At 40.5% G+C, this 16,759-nt stretch overlaps 1 long non-coding RNA gene across 2 annotated transcripts in view; it reads right to left on the bottom strand.

Moving 5' to 3' along the window:
• LOC142818887 (uncharacterized) overlaps positions 1-16,759 on the bottom strand; it is a 107,173-nt gene that overhangs the window by 58,562 nt on the left and 31,852 nt on the right. The window contains exon 3 of one of the 2 annotated variants that reach the window (XR_012896587.1): positions 13,088-13,386. The exons of the other annotated variant lie outside the window; for it this stretch is intronic. This is a non-coding gene — a long non-coding RNA (uncharacterized LOC142818887). Of the gene's footprint in view, positions 1-13,087; positions 13,387-16,759 lie in introns of those variants that run through there. 2 annotated transcript variants of the gene reach the window in all.

Raw genomic sequence — 16,759 nt, forward strand, 5'->3', positions numbered from 1 at the left:
CTGTATGATGATAATTAGATTTCTTTTGCAGAGGGAGGAAAAGAGGTGGAATGAAGGGGGGTGAACTGTTTTTTGAAGGTTGCCCAGCTGATTGGGGAAGCTGTGGCAATGTCTCAAAAGCAAATGAGTTGGCAGATGTGAATACGATGATGATCCTGGCTTCTTTCCAATACTGTTTCCAATTTTTCTTCTATAAGCTATAGTTTTACTCATATGATTTTCCCCAGTACCAGAAAATATGCTAAAGTGTCACTTAATATTATAAATTGAAATTTGTCAGCTGATATCAAAAGAAACCCCCAAAATTATGTAAGAAAAAATGAATCCTCTGTTATAAATGTCAAGTATTTCAAGCTGCATAACAACATATCGGGAAATTTTTCTCTGGACAATTAATAGTCTTCCCAATATGATTTACATTCTAACATGCCTTTTAGGTTGCAGTTAATTTCAAACCTGAGATTGATAAATTCCTCTGCTATGAGTCACTAGAATGGCAACAGCAAAACTTGCAAACAGACCACAGATATTTGATCCTGAACTTCTAGCAAAAAATTGGAACTCAGCACATTTCTTGAAGATTTGAAATAGTCACATATATGCCAAATAAATCTTAAATCCACTGAAAGACATTACCAGTATATAATGTCTCATCTTTCCACTGCCACTTTCTCTAAGTTATAGAAATCTGCCTGGATTTCCAGTAAGATTATTCTACCTCTAGATCACTTAAGCCAGATACTTCTGTTGTTCTCCCCTTGACGTTGACCCTGTCAAAGGGATATAGTCATACGTACTAAAAAATGCAATTTGTCCCATGCATTATACTGTCCATAAATTTAGCTAGTCAAAAAGATGCTGGTGAATAATGTATTAACAAATGCCCTAAGAAACATCTGAATAAAATAGAAATGCCCTTAGAGCAAGATTGGCTCATGCACTTGCAACAATGACAAACATATGTTTTGCACATTAATTCCACTTTACAACTGCACCTATTTTTAGGATGCCATTTATACTGCAATTTTAAAAAACATGGCTCACTTTATTTAGTATCTGATTTGCAGCACCCATCTGTGTGCTCCACAATGCAAAAACAGTTGAAATCACCAAAGTTCCAAAAGCTCTAGCTATCCCCCTTTCATTCACCCAGTATGCCAGGGGTGGGGAACTTGTGGCCCATGGGCCAGATACAACCCACTGCTTCATTTCATCCAGTCCATAGGAAGCCTTTGCCCCATGGGCCAGAAGCTCTGAGCCTTGGAGCCCCCTTGCAGCGCTGGAGCTGTGAGCGCTGGCTCGCCAGCACATCCCTGCAGCCTTTAGGTGGAAAGGTGATTAGAGAAGCTCCACGTACTGCCCATGCTACCAGTTCCAGCTCCACAGCTATGACTGGCTGAGAACTACAGCCAATGGGAGCTGCAGGAGCAGTGCCTGCAGATGCAGGTGGCAGAAAATGTGCAGAGCCATCTGGTCCCTCTGCCTATGTCTGGACATGGTGACTGTTTCCTGGGGACAGGGAGCCTGCCTTAGCCTGGCTGCCCCACTGACCAAGAGCCACCTGAGGTAAGTGCTGCCCAGTCAGAGCCTGCACCCCAAATCCTCTCCTGAACCCCAACCTCCTGTCCCAGTTTGGAACCCCCTTCCACACTTTAACTCCCTCCCAGACTCTGCACCCCAACCCTAGCCCCATCACACTCTCAAACTCCCTTCCCTGTGCCTACACCCTAACCCTCCTCCTACACCTAACCCTTCTGTCCCATCCCCATCCCCACCCCAGAATCCACACACCCCCAGCTGGAGCCCACAACCTAACCCCTTCCTCATGCTCTGAGCCCCCTCCTGCTCTCCAAACCCTTTGGCCCTAGCTTGAAGCCTCCATCTGCATCCCAACCTCTCATTTCAAGCCCCGCCTCTGCACCCACCCTCCAGCCACCTCCTCCTGCACTTCAAACACCTAGAGTCCCCTCCCATACCCTGAACACCTCTTTTCTGGTCTCACCCCAGAAGCCTCCAGGAAGTCCCAAGTTTCCACATACACACCCTGAGGGGCTGAGTGTGCTCTCAACTAATTTTTTTCTGTGGCTAAACAGCCTCAGATACAAAAAAGGTTCCCCATCCCTCCACTATATCCCTGAAATAAGAACATAAAAATGGCCACCATCACAAGCAATGCCTGTCACACAATCTCTTTCATGAACTTGTTTCACAAATTCATAGTAAAGTGGGATCCACATAATAAAAAGCACCACCACAATTACAGCTAATTAACGCCCTTGCTGGCAGTCTCAACAAAGAGGTCAAGGATTCAATGGGTCATGGAGATTGAATTTTAATGGCCCTTCCAGCTCAGAGTTCAGGCAACATTCCAGTGCTTTGTACTATCGCTGCTTGTGTTGTTGTAATTAGAGTAACTGGTAAGTAGAGTAACTCTCCAGGAAACAGTTTTCACATGAGAATTTTCAAGATTTTAATTGTGAATTTTTTTCCCATCCTGTATCAGAATGAAAAATCTTGTAATTTTTTTCTAACTGGAAATCCAGAATGTTGTTTGGATTGATTCAATTAAAATGTTGCTTCAATAATTTAGAATTTTGAACTTTTTTTAGTATAAATTAAACTAAAATTTCAAAAGGAAGAAATGGTACATTTTGACATCAACAGTTTTTACTAACAATTTTACAATGGGGAAAGTCATCAAAACTGACCCTTGATTGCAAATAGTTTTGGTCCTGACTAATTAGCATTCTCCAATCAAAAATAATTTCCAGTCATTGGAAAAGTGCTGACCAATTCTAGGTGTATTTCTTTTATAAATAAAAAGTAGAATTCATTCTCTAGATCTGAAAGGTGCTGACTTGACAAAGGCAATATAACATTTTTTAACAAGCAAATCCATCCTACCGGTTTCACATTATTTTCATGGAACAAATCTATCCACACCAGAGAGAGCTGCAGTATAAAAATGTCTGTGCACCAAAAATCTTTTCATTATTTAATAGACAAAGTCACAAATCATTCTATAATCATTATTAGTTCCTTTTAGCGCATGATGAAATTGATGAATTAAAATGTTCAACAGGAAAAACTCTGACAGTAGCCTAGGTTCACAGGTATAAAACTGGACTTACACCCATTTGCAGGGGATGAGCATCTGACACTACATATTTACATGGAGTGAGTATTTAAACCTGCCTCTTCTGCATGTTTCCTTCCCCACCACTGTAAAGATATCCACAGTACAAATTTATTTACACAAATAAAACCTTAGCAATAATGTCACAAAACAGTTATAGAAATCTAGAAGGTAACACATAATAAGTTAGTTCATTTATCAACAGCCTAGTCAGACTGGTCATTGGGGAGCAAAGCAGTATAACTAAATGATTTACTTAAGAGTACTGAAAGATTAGTGGTAAACCACTAGCACAAATATATGAGTTAGGTTAAAGTACAATAATGCCAAAGGCTCACCTCAGAAGGAAGAAGAATTGATTAAATCCACTTGGCTATCTCTATCTCTAATGTAACTGCACTGACCAAATTCAATTTTAGTATTAATGCATTGCCAATACAGTTACACCAGGATGAAGTTGGCTCAGTGTCTTTTTTTACATACTGACATTAAGCCATAGCAGAACACTCCTGATTCTATTTTTCAGCAACACACTAGTTTGGACAGTGTAGAATGTTCCTGGATCAAGAAGTGTTATCAATAAAACTACAGTACTTTCTATGAGCTTCAGAGGGGTAGCTGACTTAGTCTGTAACCAGAAAAAACTTAAAAAACAACAAATAGGCTAGTAGCACCTTAAAGACTAACAAAACATGTAGATGGTATCATGAGCTTTCGTAGGCAAAATCCACTTCTTTAAAGTGGGTTGTGCCCACGAAAGCTCATGATACCATCTACATGTTTTGTTAGTCTTTTAAGATGTTACTAGACTATTCGTTGTTTTTTAAGTTTTTCTACTTTCTATGACTAATTCCTCTTCCACATTGGAATGTGGCGCAGAAGTAGAAGTGCATCCCCAACCAATTATTTTTGTTTCTATTAAATCGTGCCTAAAATGTGCTAGGGGACGTGCACCGTACAGACACACAGGAAGACACAATCCCTGCCCTGGAAAGAGTTAACGCTATAAGCACACGAGGGTATATTACCTGACAGGCATATCTTGTTAATTCCATGGGGTTTTTTTTAAACCAAGAGAGGGATAAGGAGTGCAAATTTAAAAACAAAATGTTGATGCAGACCAATTTTTTTTGCAAATGCTAGGGTAGAAATCAGCCTCCAGCAAGTGTTTCAACAAGGTGTTGCCTCTTAGATAGTGAAGGGCATACCATCTTGTTAGTCTTTAAAGTGCTACATTGTCCTGCATTTTGCTAGCATAGGGGGTGGCATGCATAAAGTACAGAGAAGTGTGTTGGAGAAGCAGTCTGCAACAGCCATCCGCCACAGAGCATATGGGAACACAAGGGATAGCCCTACAAAAGTGTTCAGGCAGTACCATATTTCTGTTTGTTTGGTTTTTTTTTAACCTTATTGGATTCCACAAAGTTCTCTAAGGGAGAGAGAAAAATGTAAATCCCAACTGCAGGGTTAGCTCTCCTGGTCCCCCTTCTAAATGCCCTTATCTTAAAAATTAAAGACTCACCCTGGTGAATTGTTTGTGGTGTGATCTTTCCCCTGGAGCCAGGAGAGGCCATCACAGCCTTGACTGTTGCCTGTTAGATCCCATTTTGGGTCGCTTGTACAAGCACTGCTATTTATGCCTTTATACAGCACCATCTGGTGTTTGGAAAGCAATACTGCAGGGGCAGGCAGCTTTGCAGCTTCCCACTAAAACTGTCTTGAGTAAGGAAAAGTGGCGGATAGGTTCCATCCTTATTGCAGGGATAGGGAACCTTTTCTGGGTCCAGGGCCACTCACCCACAGAAAAATCAATGAGGGGCCGCATAAGTGAAAAGCCAAAAAAAACCACACACACCCTCATTGACATGGCTCCTAATTTAGAAGGAGAAAGACACTCCCCATATTTCTCTCGCACAGCAGAGCTTGAGGGCACCAACCTAGTGGATTTTGTGTACTCCATCCCTGTGGTGGGGTTAAGGCAGCTTAAGCGACAGTGTGGACTCCCCAGTGCTGGGGGCAAGCATTGACCCTTGTGGGGCCAGATCCAGGGAAGCCAGTAGCTGCATCCAGTCCCCAGGCCTGAGGTTCTCCACCCCTGCCTTACTGATTTTAGCTAAGGAATTATGAAGTTGGTCATTAGGCATAAAAATGTGCTGTAGTCTAACCACATAAACAAATTTATTTTACCTAGAAAAGCTCTCAACCAGCTGCTGTCATATAATCATAGAATACTAGAACTGGAAGGGACTTCAAAAGCAGTGTTCCCTCTAAGCTATGCTGCAGCAAAGTTTCGAAGGTGATTAATCAGCCCTACCCAGTCAGAGATTCAGAGCTGGAGCTGATGGACTGGATGGGGCTGATTAATCACCTGTGAAGCTGTGCTGCCTCCCAATTTGGAAGGAACAGTGCTCGAAAGGTCATCAAGTCCTGTCTCTTGCCCTCGTGGCAGGACCAAGCATCATACATGATACATGTTTATTTAACCTCCTCTTAAATATTTCCAGTGATGGAGATTCCACAACCTTCGTAGGCAATTTATTTCTGTGCTTAACCACATTTACAGGAAGTTTTCCCTAATGTCCAACCAAAACCTCCCTTGCTGCAATTTAAGTCCCTTGCTTCCTGTACTATCATCAGAAGTTAAGAAAAATATTTTTTCTCCCTCCTCCTCTAATACCCTTTTAGGTACTTGAAAGCTGCTATCACGTCTCCCCTCATTCTTCTAATAGAAGCCAGGAACACCATTCCTGGCCAATAGCCATTGATGGACCTAACCTCCATGAATTTATCAGAATATTCAGAATGATGTTTGCTTTTTTTATATACACTGTTGACTTATTTTTAGCTTGTGACCCACTATGACGCCTAGATCCCTTTCTATAGTACTCCTTCCTAGACAGTCATGTACTATTTTGTATGTGTGAAACTCCCTGAGTGGAGTACTTTGCATTTGTCCTTATCGAACCTCATCCTAGTTACCTCAGTCCATGTCTCCATTTTGCCCAGATCATTTTGAATCGTCCAAAGCACTTGCAACTCCTCCCAGCTTAGTATCATCTGCAAACATTATAAGCATACTCTCTATGCTAAATTGACTATGAAAATATTGAACAGACCTGGTCACAGACTGATATTTCAGAAACCCCACCCTTGTTATACCCTTTGTTATACTCTTTGGCTGTGTCTACACTGCACCCCTTTTCCGAAAAAGGGATGCAGATTAGACACTTTGGAATAGCAAAATCCGCGGGGGATTTAAATATCCCCCGCGGTATTTGCATTAACATGGCTGCCACTTTTTTCCGGCTTGGAGATAAGCCGGAGAAAAGCGCCAGTCTAGACGTGATTCTCCGGAAAATAAGCCCTTTTCCGGAGGATCTCTTATTCCTACTTCGAAGTAGGAATAAGAGATCCTTCTGAAAAGGGCTTATTTTCCGGAGAATCACGTCTAGACTGGCGCTTTTCTCCGGATTATCTCCAAAGTAGGAATAAGAGATCCTTCCGAAAAGGGCTTATTTTCCGGAGAATCACGTCTAGACTGGTGCTTTTCTCCGGCTTATCTCCAAGCCGGAAAAAAGCGGCAGCCATGTTAATGCAAATACCGTGGGGGATATTTAAATCCCGCATGGATTTTGCTATTCCGATGTGCTACATTAGCATCCCTTTTCCGGAAGGGATGCCAGTGTAGACACAGCCTTCCAGTATGACTATAAACCTTTGATAGCTACTCTGTGAGAACTGTTATCCAACCAGTTAAATATACACCTTATAGTAGCCACATCTACATTTTATTTCCCTAGTTTATTGATAAGAAGATCATGCAAGACTTTATCAAATGCTTTACTAAAATCTAGGTATATGTATATCACATCTATAGCTTCCCCCTTATCCACAAGGCTTGTTATCCTATCAAGGAAAGCTATCAGATTGATCTGACATGATTTGTTCTTTACAAATCCATTCTGACTGTTACTTATCATCTTATTATCTTCCAGATGTTTGAAGATGGATTCCTTTATTATTTGCTCCACTAAATTTCCTGGCACAGAAGTTAAGCTGTTAAGCTGACTGGTCTGAAGTTTCCTGGGTTGTCCTTATTTCCCATTGTATAGATGGGCACTATATGTGCCATTTTCCAGTTTCTATCTTGCCCTTTAATCTGTAAATGAGAGTTAGATACCTTATCAGCTCCTAGAAATATACAGTGAGTCTCTAAGGGGCCCTACCAACAGTACTACAATGACAATGGCTGTCAAAGCCTTATGGCTGAACTCCCAGCATGATTAGAATCAGGGGTGGGAAGAGAAGAAAGTACAACCGGCTGAGGCCAACAGGGAAGCTTCTTCATGAGGTGACCTTGCTCAAATTTGGTGGTCCTAGCTCTTACTGTTTAGAAGTTCTTGAACAGACAAATGAATGGACAGACAGACAGACACACTCACAGACAGACAAACTCTTTCAAATATATAGTCGATGTCTATATTAGGAGCTGGAAATTGTAAACTCCTCTAATTCTGATCAAGCTAGAGTGCCAAAAATGGAAGCATAGTTATGGTATTGCAAGCAGTGACAGGAACTAGCTATCCTTAGTATGATCCCATTATAGACCACAGAACTTTCCTATTCACACAGATATAGATTGGGGGAGGCTAACCCTCCTCTTAAACAGGCTGTGGCTCCACCCCAAAGCCCTGCCCTTGTTTGCCCACTCTCTTGATGTGTGCTGGGGCTCAGCTCTGGGCAGCAGCCTGGAGCTCAGGCCTATATCTGGCATAAAGTGCTCCTTGGCAGAATTTCTATGTGGATTGTATTCTAGGGTAGCAAATTCTGCTTGGTAAGCAAAGAAGGCTGTCCATTTATGGGGGTAAATGTTACTGGTGGGAAAATGTGCCCTGTTGCTGTTTGTGCAGTTATGCTGGATGGTGGCCAGAGGGATGGCCATGGTTGGCCAGCAGCTAGGGGCCGTTGGTGGCTTCAGGCAGCTGTCATGGGTAGACTGAGACTTATCTAGTCAACAGGGGTGCAGCTCAGGCAGAAGGGAAGGTGGGTGGGGGACTAACTTTCCCAAATGGGAAGGTTACCTATAGCCAATGCACACCAGATGTCTTTATCATAAGATTATTTAACATGCTGCCGAGTATAGCTGAGGTTCAATTAAATGAAGTATTTTAAATACAAAATACAGTTTAGCATCTCCCCGTTTAGGTTCTACATTCCTACCATTTACCTAATTTACACTATCATACTTTCTTTGAAATTCAGTACATATCAGCCTGTTAAGTATCTCTGATCATTTTCAATTATACAACTCAAACATGTAACTACTTGGTCATCTAACTATACATTAATTGCAAAGACTGGATGTGGTTAGTTTGGAACACTTGAATTGTTCTTCTTGTTCTGCAGCTGCCATCTATGGAGTTTGCTCTGTTTGGTTGGTTTTTGCTGAGAAACAAACAGTAGAGGTTTCTGTTGAACTCTCCACATTTGGTGTGGTTCACATATGATTAGGGTGCTGAATGCTTTCTGTTTTCTGACAGCTGGAGTTGTTCACCCTTTTTTCCCATCCAATTTAACACAAACGCAGTCACCAGCTCCTAGACCGAGCGGCTCATTGACTAAGTAACATGTTGTAAAAGGGTTCATAAGCTCGTTTAGCTTTTTGTCCCATTTGGCTACTCTCTTCATGTCTAGCCACTTTGGAGAAAGATGCTTTTCCAAACTTGGAACAGTAGTTTGATTAGCCTGCCTATCAGGAATTGTGCTGGACTATATCTAGCAGCTGCTATTGGTGTTGATCTGTAAGTCAGAAGAGCACAGAATGGAACTTCTTATTGTAGAATTCTCTTGTCTGTCTCTCCAGCTTTCTCAGCCTCTCCATTTACTTGTGGATAATGTGGGCTGCTAGTAATATGACCAATATCATATTATATTCTGATTTTGGCCTGTTGCCCATCACTAGTTGCTCTGGAATACTGAAGTGAGCAAAAACACACTTCAGTTTCTCAATAACACTGCAACAAAATAAAAGCTCATCACCTAATAAACCATCTTGTTAGTCTTTAAAGTGCTGCATAGCCCTGTCTTTTGTTGCAATATATTATGTCGTTCAAATATATTATTTCAGTATTCCCAGGGAAAGAGTCCAGAGTACCCAGGTGACAACTTCTGTATTTGCATCAATTTGTACTGGATCTCCTTTCAAAAGTCAGATATCATCAAATCCTTCATCATGTTATTCTAATCCCATCCTGGCTGCTATGCTGCAACTGAGGAGGTTGTTGGTTTTTGATCCTTTGAGCACATGCACTCTGAATACATAGCTTTTGTCTTTTCTGTGGCCCCATGCAGTTCAGACTACTTCCAGTCCTCATCAGAGCTGTGTCAGGTGACTTCAGCTCTGGGAGGGGTTGAAGGTGATTATAAATTCCTTTTTAGATGACTGTGACATCAGCTCCCAAGTCAATTTTCAAATAACAGTCTTGCCATTTATATTCAGTTTCATTCTCCAGGCAGGCTGTATATCATCACAAGTGATAGACCCCAGAACCCAGGGCTCCTAACTGCCTATAATATGAATCAACTGCTTGACGGCAAAATGTCAATATTTCATGCATTTATTACACCATGTACCTTTGGCTGAACATGCATCATCTGGGGACATAATTTTTCTATATCTTGTTCATGTAAGATGGAATTTGCTCCTCTTAGTCTCCTTGCCTCAGGGTTTTTTGCTAATGACTTTTAGCACTCAAGTGTCTGATTGCAGTTTCTAAGCTAGTTTCAGGTGTTTCAAGTTAGCCAAGCTTCTCTAGGTTTTGCTGTTTCACTGTATCATACTATTTTGCTATTTGAGTAGCTGTGGCTAGGGAAATGTCATTCTTAAATTGTAGCAACCGTGAAAGGTTTCTGTTTACCCAATAAGCTGTCTTCTCTGATATTTTGATGTTTTGCATTCTCAAAATCACAGTTTTCAGCCAGAGCTCTTATAAAACACTCAACATTTCCCCTAGTCCTTGAATTTTCTAGTGAAAATATGTTTTTTCATAAATCACATTTCTCTGAAGTATAAAGTATGCATCAGACATGGCCAGAACCCTTTTGTAGTCATCTCTGTGGCTTGTCTTCAGTAAACTCAAAGGATTTGAAGATATGTTCTGCCTGCTTCCCTATGGCATCAATTAAAGAAGATACTTGTATATCTTCAGTTTCTTTATGGAGTGTGTTTGCAATTCAAAATCTTGCAAAATACTGGATCCACTCTGTCCACTGTGAATGTTTGTCAAAGCTGAAGTTCTCTGGGGCATTGAAGAGTGGTATATGATTCTGTGCCGATGAAATCCTGCTTTGTTGCAGTTCCTTCTATTTCAGATCTTAGCTTACACTCCTTACATCTTCTGATGTTCCTCTGTACCAAATATGGACTGGTTTCAGAACTTGCTTATACATGGCAGATGTGCTCATCATAAGATAATATGCAGTGGATAATGCAGTGGATCAGATGCATTTCAATAAGGTATTTTACACATAGTGCCATCTAGTGGTTAATTAATATAATTTGTCATTACAGATTGGATAACAGGGCTATAGAAATCTCCTTAACTACATGAAAGGTGCAAAACTGATAGGGTGGGTGAATAACAGGGGACCTAGTCTACAATCCTTTATTTAAATCTAAAATGGCTTGTTTCTGAGGGAGACTCCATTTTCAAAGAGTGTGTCTGAGCCACACTTGGCAGGTGGCTTTAAGCTAGCGCTGCACCAGCCAGAGATTTCCTCAGACTGGAGAAATTTCAGGTGCCAATTTAGGGATGCTTTGTAGTTTCTTCTCAATGCAATGGAGTTGGCACATGGCCCTGAACGTTGCTGAATATTTTCTTAGGGCTAAAAAGAATCCTGTGATGTATTAGGAATAAAAGAATCTTGGTGAAAGGTAGCCTCGCATAAGTTGGAGTTCTATGTACAAAGAATCATTACAGGCCTAAACATCCACTCTCTTGAACTTTGTATATTACATCTATGGATGGTGCACACAGAATGCTAATTTTTTATTAGCACTTCACGTATCCTTTGCCCTAACCTTGAGCATGTGCAAGGCTATTAAGAATCAAGATTAAATATTTACTTTAACTACAATTTTTCTTTTTCCTCCTCTCTCTCCTATTTTCATCGCCCTCGTTATTTTTTCACTCTCCTTTTTCCCATTTTTATTGTATGTTATGTTTGTTCACAGTCTCACTTAAGCTAAATGCAAACCCAACACAGTTAGACTATCAGTGGAATGGAACCCTATGGGTATGTCTACACTACCACCCTAGTTCGAACTAGGGTGGTAATGTAGGCAACCAGAGTTGCAAATGAAGCCCGGGATTTGAATTTCCTGGGCTTCATTTGCATCTTGCCGGGCGCCGCCATTTTTAAATGTCCGCTAGTGCGGACTCCGTGCCGCATGTAGCCGCGCGGCACAGAGTCCGCACTAGCGGACATTTAAAAATGGCGGTGCCCGGCAAGATGCAAATGAAGCCTGGGAAATTCAAATCCCGGGCTTCATTTGCAACTCCGGTTGCCTACATTACCACCCTAGTTCGAACTAGGGTGGTAGTGTAGACATACCCTTTATGTTCAATGGAATCAAAACAAGTCTGAGCACTCTGTAAGGAACTGTGCTCAACCCTTCTTTGATGGAAATAGAAAATCCTTTAGGAAAGTCCTGAAGGAAGCTGATAACTTTTCACAACATAAAATAAACAGATCAAGACGTCTCTAGTTGTGATATCAGATCATGTGTATATTGTTCACCAAAACAGATGTATGGCCAGCAACAAGAACCTGCTGGATATTAAAACAGCAACAAAATTCTTGCTTATAAATGTGCCATGTTAGCATTAAAGGAAGAGAATGAAGGAAAAAATTACATAAGCTCTGGAATGGAATGATCAAGTACTCTTGGTGCCATTGGGATTTCTACTTTAACCGTATTTGCTCATGTAAAGAACATGACTTTATTATACAGAGTAAACAGGAGGGAAATGAAACCACTGCACATGGGCTTGGATCAACCTGAAGGAACTACATTTCAAATCTCAGAAAACTTGGAGAGGAGGATTTTGGCAGTCTGTTAGAGTGTCATGCTGTTGTACAAAGACAGCATTTTAAAAAATCATAGTGCACCAGAGACGGGAGAAGGTGAAAGATCAGGTATCTGAACTCCCAAATACAGATGCCTAGCTATAATTACCTTGTGGTGGTGATGGTGATGGTGTTATCCATGCTTCTTTTTGCCTAAAGTTTAGAATTCCATCTGGAAAATCTTTGGATTGGTACTTTATATTATCCGGCACTTAGGTATCATGGTGGATGTGGCATAAGAAGTAAAAGATACTTAGGCTTTTTAAGCCATATTTTCGAAAGAGTACAATAGATGCGGCTCAAAAATGCACATGCATCCATTGAGCATGTTCACCAGACATTGTCAACATGTAAGTGTGGGTTTTTACAGGTGTGCTAATTGCACATATATTTTTGCAGAAGCATCTATTGTACCCTCATTTTAACAATAACTGTTTAAAAACTGGTGGTCTTAACTTGTGTAATGCCAGCTATCTGTGGGCAGAATTGAACCTGGGACCTCTGGAACTCTACTTCATAAGCTAAAAGGCAGATAGCTAGTAGCAGAAGTTATAGAGTAGACTCATTCTTCTAGCTGTAAGTGGTCTCAGTGTTATTACATGGGACAGTGAACCACACCTAGAAGATGTGTGGGTTACATTTGGAATTCTAATGATTAAAGAGAAGCAAATATGGGACTAAGGCAATTAGGTTACAGGTCCATCTTTCCCATATCATATTTTGCCTGTCACTCACACAAAATAGAGAAGCAAGCAATGCAGTATTCCTGACTGCAATGTAGTGCACTATTGTTTAGATGCAATTCCACACTGTGGTCTGTTCTCTCCTGCATGGTTCTCAAAAATAGCCCTCTATATCCAGGGTGCTCAGGCAACAGCTTGAAAATTCAAAATATAAGATATATTTCTCAGCAGGAATAAAATATTATTGGAAACTTACTTTAAAGATTATTGTGTGCTGGGTTGTGGAGTTTTCCTTCAAAACTGCCTGTCACTAATCAAAATGCTTCATTTATGTAAACTTGTGATTTAGTGTTTACACATCCAAAATATTCCAAAAGATGTCCTGAGCCTGTATGAGATCCTTGAATGGTGGATTTGGCATTTGTGTCTTTTAAACAGCTGAAAAACATATAAAATCACATGTAAGTAGTCAGCTTATTTTAGGCAACTCATCTGAGAAGGCTCAAAACCAGGGCATGACAGGAATGAATTTAAATCCCCTTTCCTGTTGCTCCTAAAAACTTGTTGCTTTGTTTTGGTGGTGAATTGGGTGGTAAGCCCTTTAAATAGTTCATAAACCATCTAGGGGCCCTCCCTGTCTTCTGTGTTTTTCAGAAGTCACCTTAACCTTGCTAGAGCAATACTGTTTGTATGCCCTTGCCTGGTGTATACAGTTAATATTTTATGGTTATTTGGTCTAACTGTGCCCACACAATTCATTCCAGATACTGTCTATGAAGAATAACACATTTAGTTTTATTTTTAAAAATCTATGCAAATTAAAAATAACCAGATCTATATGTTGCTACAAGCACATCTCATGACTCAACAGTGCTGTAACTCCTTTACCCTTCCTCTTTCTTTTTTAGCTTTTTTTTTTCCTGTTATTTTGTCTTTTGGGGGGAAGGGACCAATCCTGAATCTGTGGTATCCAATGCAAGCAAAGAGAGAACCTGCCAAAAAGAGTGCCCAGTACACTGAATTATATTGTAATCATCTGGTAAAGACTGTAATTTTCTGTTTGTCTGTAAAGGCCTACATGCTGCTATAATTCTAAAGAGATAAATACACATTTATAACAAATAATCAACTGCTTTAGGTTCTGCTAGACTGTGTTGGCTACACAGGAAGATTGTAAGAGTTACTCTTAAAGAAGAAAAGCAACATTTTAGCCTAGCTATGCTCCCTATAAGTGCTGTGTTAGTGCAGAGGACATGTGGAACCAACTCTTACTGGGTAACTTCTGGAGGAGGGCAGAATACTATTAAATAGTAATAGAATTACTAAATAGGCTGAGCAGTATGTTATGACTGGAATACTTAAAAAAGGATTTCACGTGGTAAATCATGATTGAGGAAGTGGCTAGGCTAGAGAATTCATTAGAAATTGGTAAGTTCACAGGATCTACTAGACAAAGTGACATTTACCCATTTCAAACCTGTGTCCTTACCCAAATCTTACTCTGGGAAACTTAGGTACCGCCTATTTCAGTGGTATTTTCCTTGGGTGAGGAATGAGTTAAAACTGAACAATGACTGAAGCATTTAGCCCACAGTGCAGATTCTTTCATAACAACCGTATAATAGAAACCTCAGGGTGGGTTCCTCATTTACAACGCCTGCTTTCTACACGAAGCACTGCTAAGCCTCCTCTCCTCCCCCTCCCCCATTCTCCTAAGGCCTATAGCATGTGATGTCACTGCAGTGGCAGCAGAATTCTTTTATTATCATCTCTTTATACATGAAGAAAGCTAATAAAATCTTTGATCATTTCTGATGCCGCACATCAACATGCCATGCAGCCAGAAGAACCCAGCATGTGATTGTACACTTGCATTCTGCCTAAAGAAGAACGTACACAAAAGAGGGCATGTTATTGTGGTGTCTCATTTGTGTCGTATATTTGTTTTACATTTGGGAATCTGACTTATATCCAAAGCTGGCTTGACATAAAGACAAAACTTGACCGTACTTTTAAAAGACACATTTATGCAGTCACATAAGGACTGGTAACAATATTTGCATGTATATAACATATATTTATGTATATCTAAATGGCTTAAAATCTAAACCAGGGTCTCCATCTGTATTTAACCTCTGGCCTCTATCAAACAAAAAAATAATAATTTAAAGACCCCCATTAAATAAGATTTAAAGTTTTGTTCCATATATAAAATAGAGATGTGCCTAATATACACAGTTCAGGTATGGATCCTGATTTTAAGCCCACGCATGTTGGGAGTAGGTGATTTTTTTTACTTGGGTTTTTGGATTGCTTGGGACCAGCAGTTAAACACTGATGTTATCCTGGTTTACATTTCAAGCTTTTTAAATCTCAGAGGGAGTCTGGATTTAGGGTTTTGGTTTAGGCTCAACACTCAGGCCAACCTACATAGTCAATCTCTTTCAGTTACACAAATGGCACACCTGAAGACAACATACTCATCAAGGCATCTTGCATGCAGTAAGATCAGTGGGGGCTGCTCTTCCATCAATACTGACTACTTTTCTCATCTTGGAGGAGTACCAGCATCAATGGGGGCATGCTTGGAGACCGATTTATCACCTCTAAGCAGGCATAATAAATCGACAGCCAATGGATCAATCACTGCAGCATCATAGTGTAGACAAGACCTAGCAAACAAACATGAAGTATATAAGAAGGATATTCCTTGATAACACAGGAGGCATATGCTTACTTATTCTTTTTAAAATGTTTAAACTCAGTTTCAGTTAGGACATAAGGACATAAGAATGGCCATACTGGGTCAGACCAAAGGGCCATCTAGCCAAGTTTCCTGTCTGCTGACACTGGCCAATACGAGATGCCCCAGAGAAATTAGCAGTAGGGATATATTACCGACCACCTGACCAGGACAGCGATACTGACATAGAAATGCTGAGGGAGATTAGAGAGGCTACCAAAATAAAGAACTCTATAATAATGGGGGATTTTAATTACCCCCATATTGACTGGATACATGTCACCTCAGGAAGAGAAGCAGAGATAAAATTTCTCAATGGCTTAAATGACTGCTTTTTGGAGCAGCTAGTGCAGGAACCCACAAGGGGAGAGGCAATTCTCGATTTAGTCCTGAGTGGAGTGCACGATCAGGTCCAGGATATAACCGTTACAGGACCGCTTGGGAATAGTGACCATAATATATTAACATTCAACATTCCTGTGGTGGGAAGAACACCTCAGCAGTCCAGCACCCTGGCATTTAATTTCAAAAAGGGGAATTACACAAAAATGAGGAGGTTAGTTAAACAGAAATTAAAAGGCACAGTGACTAGAGCCAAATCCCTGAAAGCTGCATGGAAACTTTTTAAAAACACCATAATAGAGGCCCAACTTAAATGTATACCCCAAATTAAAAAACATAGCAAGAGACCTAAAAAAGAGTCACCGTGGCTTAACCACCATGTAAAAGAAGCAGTGAGGGACAAAAAGGTATCTTTTAAGAAGTGGAAGTCCAATCCTAGTGAGATAAATAGAAAGGAACACAAACACTGTCAAATCAAGTGTAAACATTTAATAAGAAAAGCAAAAAAAGATTTTGAGGAACAGCTATCCAAAAACTCAAAAAGAAATAACAAAATGTTTTTTAAGTACATTAGAAGCAGGAAGCCTGCTAAAAAACCTGTGGGTCCCCTAGATGATCGAGCTATAAAAGGAGCAATCAAGGACGATAAAGCCATTGCGGAGAAACTAAATGATTTCTTTGCTTCAGTCTTCACGGCTGAGGACGTTGGGGAGATTCCTGAATCTG

Source organism: Pelodiscus sinensis, chromosome 18, assembly GCF_049634645.1.
Source record: "Pelodiscus sinensis isolate JC-2024 chromosome 18, ASM4963464v1, whole genome shotgun sequence".
Classification (NCBI taxonomy): Eukaryota; Metazoa; Chordata; order Testudines; family Trionychidae; genus Pelodiscus; species Pelodiscus sinensis.